Source organism: Rhinopithecus roxellana, chromosome 1 (genome assembly GCF_007565055.1).
Source record: "Rhinopithecus roxellana isolate Shanxi Qingling chromosome 1, ASM756505v1, whole genome shotgun sequence".
NCBI classification, from domain to species: Eukaryota; Metazoa; Chordata; class Mammalia; order Primates; family Cercopithecidae; genus Rhinopithecus; species Rhinopithecus roxellana.
The window spans coordinates 40,626,984-40,633,306 of NC_044549.1; the positions used below are offsets into that span (position 1 = coordinate 40,626,984).

Below are 6,323 nucleotides of genomic sequence, written 5' to 3' on the forward strand. Positions count from 1 at the left end.
GATTTTAGTAATTTAAGTCTTCTCTCTTTTTCTCTTGGTAAGTCTAGATAAAGATTTGACAATTTCATTGATCTTCTCAAGGAATCAACTTTGGTTTTCTATTCTCTAGTGTGATAATTGCTACTCTAATCTTTATTGTCTTTCTCAATTAGATATTATTCTACATCATTTTGAAAAACAGCTAAAGCCACAAATCTGCCTTGACCCTTTTGTTTTTGCTTCTGCTCTGTCAGTCTTCCTTGAGGCACCAGATCTTTCATGATCTATTGCCCAAAAAGGATAGCGTCATAGGATCACAGGCAATTCTTGGAAAAATTTACATTGGTTACTATATCAAAAAGATATTCTGCTACATATGCATAACTTATCTTCACTCTTGGACCACAAAGATCTATTTCAGAGACAAATTTGGAATGCAATTTTCCTTAACATTATCCTCAGTAGAGCCTGAAGTATAGAATATACTCATTTTCCCACTCAGATCCTGAGACCTCAGTGGTCGTTTACCAGACATTGGAATTCCTAAATGAATAACATTGTCTTAAAAATCATGTTCCTAAGGTCAGAAGGCTAGAGTGCTCTAGTACAGGAGTCCTAAACCCCTGGGTGAGTGAACATTACCACGGGAGCTCCATCTCCTGTCAGGTCAGCTGTGGCACTGGATTCTAGGAGAGTGAACCCTACTGTGAACTGCTCATGCAAGGGATCCAGATTGTGCTTTCCTTATGAGAACCTAACTACTGCCTGATGATCTGAGGTGGAACAGTTTCATCCTGAAACCATCCCCCTCCCCACCATCCCCGCACTGCACTGGTCTGTGGAAAAACTGTCTTCCACAAAACCAGTCCCTGGTGCCAAAATGGTTGGGGACCACTGCTGTAGTAGATACCTAGTCAGTTTGAGGTGTCCTTTTTTTTTTTTTTTTTCAAGTGGACAGAAAGTAGGATTTATTGTTGGGCATTAGGAGGGGCAGCATAGTGGAAGCTCTCATGAGTTCAGGGCCCACCACTTGTCCAGAGGGCCACGATTGGGGATGTACTTGACCCCGCAGTCATCTGAAATGAGCTGTTTCTCAGCCACCATGTGTTCGCATTCATCCACATTGAACTTGGTAATGTCCCACCTCTTTGAGATGTGGATCTTCTGGTGGCCAGGGAACTCGGCCTTAGCCCTGCGCAGGGCCTCAATCGCATACTCCTTGTTCTGCAGCTTGGTGCTGATTGACATGATGACTTGACCAGTGTGAACCCTGGCCACAGTGCCCTGGGGCTTTTCAGAGGTACCTCATATACCTGTTTGGAGCCTGTCAGCCCAGCACAGGACAACGTCTTGTTGATGTGCATAACGTGGAAGGGGTGGAGCTGCACTCAGATGTGAAAGCCATCTTTGCCACAACTTTTTATCATGTACTTATTGGCACAAATTCGGGCAGCCTCCAGGGCTCCAGTCATCTGACACCATGTGGCCACAGAGCGGAAACTCAACCACTTTTGCCCACTTCTGCCCCAGGTCAAAGATGGGAATCTTGGCATCAGGAACACCTCGCCAGAAGAGAGGCTTTGGGTTGTTCTTACAATAATGGTAACACCAATGGGGCAGCGGCCCATGGTGACACCAGAATCTTCAGTGGCGCACCAAAGGGAAAGAGCTTGAGTGTCTTTTGAACTTAAGAGTCATTCCTTTCTCTAAGAACTGATCTCCATCTAGAAGATGGGCAGCCCCAATTGTACTGCATAACCCTGTCTCTCAGGCCCAGCTGAGTGGACCAGAAGTAGACACGTGACTGAATCTGGACAAGGTAGATTTCCTTCCTGAAAGTCTGAAATTATGACTAAGAGGCTGCCATACTTGTTTTCTGGTAGTTGGAATTGTTCCACATGAACAACTCAGGAGCTGAGGGCAAACATATTCCACTGTGAGAACAGAGAAACAGGAAAGACTACTCTGTTGGAAAACAGAAACATGTTGCAGTTCTCCTAAGAGAAACAGAAACAGAAGATGGTGACTGGGTCCCTGCCGGCTTTCTGCTTTCCCTGATGGCTTTCTGATCTAGTCCCATATTAAAATCTAGAGGCATTTCTGCCTTTGAATTCTATAAGGCACCCCCGTGTCCTTATAAGTTCTCCTTTGCTTCAACATCATAATTATCAACATCGTCAACATTATCAACAAAAAAGACACAACTTCCTGAGCAGTTAGTATATGCCAGGTAAAGTTCCAGTTAGCTTACACAAATTATCTTATTTGATATTCCCGATAAATCCACGTATTACTTCATTTTACATATGAGGAAACAGGGACAAGGAAATTAAGTAACTTGTCCACTATAGTTAGCAGTGGATAAAATCAGGATTCACACCAAGGCCATCTGACTTCAGAATCTGAGCTCTAACCACCATGTTTTTATACAGTTTAGGCTGTTCACGTTGGTTTCTAGCACTTGCAACCAAGATGTATTAGCTAAATAGGGTTCTTCAGTCTGGCCCTACTCTGCCTAACTAAAATTATCTGCCATTTTCTCCAGTGTGCTGAAGCCAGTATTCCCCTAAAACATACTATGGTCAATGTCATCTCCATGTCTTTTTGCTCCTTCTCCTTCCCACCCCCCCAACTTTTACATCCTACCAATAATTCAGCGTCTACTTCCATTTCTATCTTCCCCAGGGAACCTGGTCACCCATATGTTCTATCAGTCAGTAACTATGCTGCCTTGCAATGGTGGTCAATAGCTTACTGCATGTATGTCAGGCCTCTATGATGAGATTGTAAGGTCTTTAAAAGCAGTGGCTATGTTTTCTCTTTCACTGTGTCCCCAAAACACTGTAATTCATTGTAAACACACAATAAAAGCTCCGTGAATTGAATTAAAGGCAGTAATCTTAGTGGCATAGACAAAGGCAGGGAGAGAAAGTCAGGCACAGAGAGGCTTAACTTTAAAGGAGGGCTTAATGTCTTTTCCTAAGTGTCAGGAATGGCCTTCACGTACTCATCTTGTTTTAAAATTGTATGTGTCAGTATTATATTTTAAAAGTTTTAAATCTCTGTAGGAAAAAGGATATTACATTGAAACATAAATCTTCTGTAATTGCTGAATTCTCAGCCAGCCCTTGATCTCCTGGTTGAGTGGTCCCAAGTCTGACATTCTGAAAGTGACATACGCTGATCCCCACAGCCACAAACACATATCTGATCTCACTCTTGGGCACACCCCAAGCCCTGGGATGACCATCACAACTCCCCGCTGCCCCACCATCTCAGAGGAGGTAGGTTTTGTACCCTTAAGAAGAACATGGGGGTGATGAGAGTATCCAGTGCCTGAGTCTTCCTAGGCCCTAAGAAGGCCTTGGAATCCTCTCTGATCCTTAGCATTCACCCTCATCTATGAAAACAACTGTTTGCATTTCTGTGTCCACTTAGTGTCCTGACAAGAGTCAAAACTCAATCCATCCAAAAGGAAATCGACATCTTCCCTAGTTATTCCTCCTCTTTTTATGGTAATAGTTACCACCACGATCCAATCATCCAGGCTTGAAGCCTGAGTCATCTTTGACTCAGAACATCACAGTGCTAAAAAAAATTTTTTTTAAAGCTGTTTGCCTCCTTCCCCCAATTTATACTCAGACTCTGTCTCTCAATATCTTAAAATGCATCTGAGATCTGTCCCTTCTTGTGTATTCCCCCTGATAAGGCTCTGGATTTTGGCACCAACCCCTGAACTACTACTCTCTTTTCCTGCTGGTTTGAATAGGGAGAGAAGAAAAGAAAACTGGAAAGTGGAACTAGAAATCTTTAAAACCCCAAGTGTTAACCTTACCCTTGCCGAAATGCGCACATGAATTGTCCTGCTAGCGGTTAACAGCTGAGTTTAACCAACATTTAAGAATTACCAACTAAATGTCACACAAGTGGCCCTGTGTGAGGTGCTGGGGCCACAGCAAATAAGTAAGACTTCCCCAGCCCTCAAGTGCCTAGCGAGGGATGAGAGCTGAGGGGGGTGGTCCCAGAGGACTCTGCGAGTCCTGAAGGGGATTCGTCAATGCTGAGGGCGAGGTGAAGGCCAAGAGAGTGTGCATAGGGAGAAGACATGTGTATTAGGCTTGAGGGGTGAATAGGATTTCAAGCCTGAGGGCTGAGGGGTGGAGGGCAATTCCAGGCTATTAAGCAAAGGCTCCGTTTACAGGCTGGACTAATCTGATTTGTGTGCTGTGTCCTGGGCTCCCCTGTGGCAGTGACGCAATCATGTGGCAGTTGGTGATCATGTGCTGGGGTTTCAGGAAGGATGGTATCACAGAACTGTGGATGGTAACCACAGTGAAATAAAGTATAATCACCAGATAAATTTCTGAGGAGGCACATGTCAGTGCATGAATTCAATGACAAAGACAGACGTAAAACTGCTGACGGTATTGTTTTCACTTCTACCTCAAGATTTGTGTGGGTGTCTACAGGAAACCAGGGTGTCAAAAATAGAAAGAGAAGAGGTGTGGCTGGGCGCAGTGGCTCACGCCTGTAATCCCAGCACTTTGGGAGGCCGAGGTGGGCAGAACACGAGGTCAGGAGATTAAGACCATCCTAGCTAACACTGTGAAACCCCAGTCTCTACTAAAAAATACAAAAAATTAGCCAGATGTGGTGGCGGGTGCCTGTAGTCCCAGCTACTCAGGAGGCTGAGGCAGGAGAATGGCGTGAACCCAGGGGGCAGAGCTTGCAGTGAGCCGAGATTGTGCCACTGCACTCCAGCCTGGGCGACAGAGCGAGACTCCGTCTCAAAAAAAGAAAAACAGAAAGAGAAGAGGTACTGAACACTGGAGATGGACTCAGTTTCCCCCTCCAGGCAATTCTTCTCCCCAGGGTCTCTCATGGGTTTTTGCTTTATACATATATGTAATGCTATTTTTCAAATATATAAAGAGACTGTTGTGGCGAATTTCTATCTGTAAATTTATCTAAAAATCCTACTGAAATCCAAATGTCTTTTGCCTTACAAACACCATTAGATAATAAAAGCACAACTTCGACAATGTAAGGTCTGATTCTTTGGCAGGCAAAAGGGATTAAAGAGGTCCTCATCTTGAGAAACCACTGCTATATGCCATAGGTGTGTAATGACAGCCCTGCGTTGGTGATCCTCCAGGCTGGGCAGTGGCACCACATCCAGGTTATGTTGAATCTCAATTTACAGCGTACAGTGTACTTTTTTTTTGAAATGGAGTCTTGCTCTGTTGCCCCGGCTGGAGTGCAATGGCGCAAATCTTGGCTCACTGCAACCTCTGCCTCTCAGCTTATTCAAGCAATTCTCCTGCCTCAGCCTCCCGAGTAATTGGGATTATAGGCGACTGCCACCGCGCCCAGCTACCTTTTGTATTTTTTAGTACAGACAGGGTTTCACCGTGTTGGTCAGGCTGGTCTTAAACTCCTGACCTCAAGTGAGCCACCTGCCTCGGTCTCCCAAAGTACTGGGACTATAGGTGTGAGCCACTGCACCTGGCCCAGTGTACTTTTTTGTTGTTTGTTTATTGCTTTGGTTACTCTCCACAACAGCCCTCTAGGGTTACCCAATGCTTGAGTAAATCCATTCCTAGGTATATATCCAAGATATGTATACATATGTATAAAGACATGTACAAGAATGTTCATAGCAGCACTATTTGTAATTGCCCCAAGCTGGAAACTATCCAAATGCCCATCAATTGTAGATGGGATAAATAAATTGTGGTATAGTGATACAAAGAGCACACAGCAACAAAAACGAAAAAGCTATTGAGAGGGAGAGATGCCCAAGGATTCCCAGCTGTTTCAGCCCTCAGCTGTTTGAGTCTTCCCAGACAGGTGAGTGAAGAAGCCTTAGGGATGATTCTAGAGTGAGCCACTATCTGACTGAAACAACATGAGAAACCCTGAGTGAGAACCGCCTAGCTGAGCCCAGTCAGGTCCCACACTCATGGGGACAACAAATTATTAGGACTATTTTAAGTCACTATTTTAGGGATTGATATTACACAGCAATAGATAACTGAAATATTGTTGAAGTGTTTAAAGAAAAAGGAAAATAGAATATATTAAATTTATAAATCTACTTTAAGATGTTTAAGAAAACCTAATAAACTAAGTTTGTAAAAGTTCCTCTAAAAACTATTGTTTAATACTAGGTTCATCAATAGAAAAAGAGATGTAAGTTAAATGTCACAGTCTAAGGGAAAACGAGGTTTTAAAATTTCCACTTCCATAAATTTGAATTTTGATTGAAAAATAAAAAATAATCATCAGTGAAAAGCTGGATCTTTGACTCCACTGATTCTTTCAGACAATGCAAAGAAACAACA

The 6,323-nt window shown here is 43.5% G+C and overlaps 1 pseudogene; it reads right to left on the reverse strand.

Annotated features, from left to right (window-relative positions):
- Positions 1-987: 987 nt before the first annotated feature.
- Positions 988-3,142, reverse strand: LOC104657628 (annotated as a pseudogene).
- Between the last annotated feature and the right edge of the window lie 3,181 nt (positions 3,143-6,323).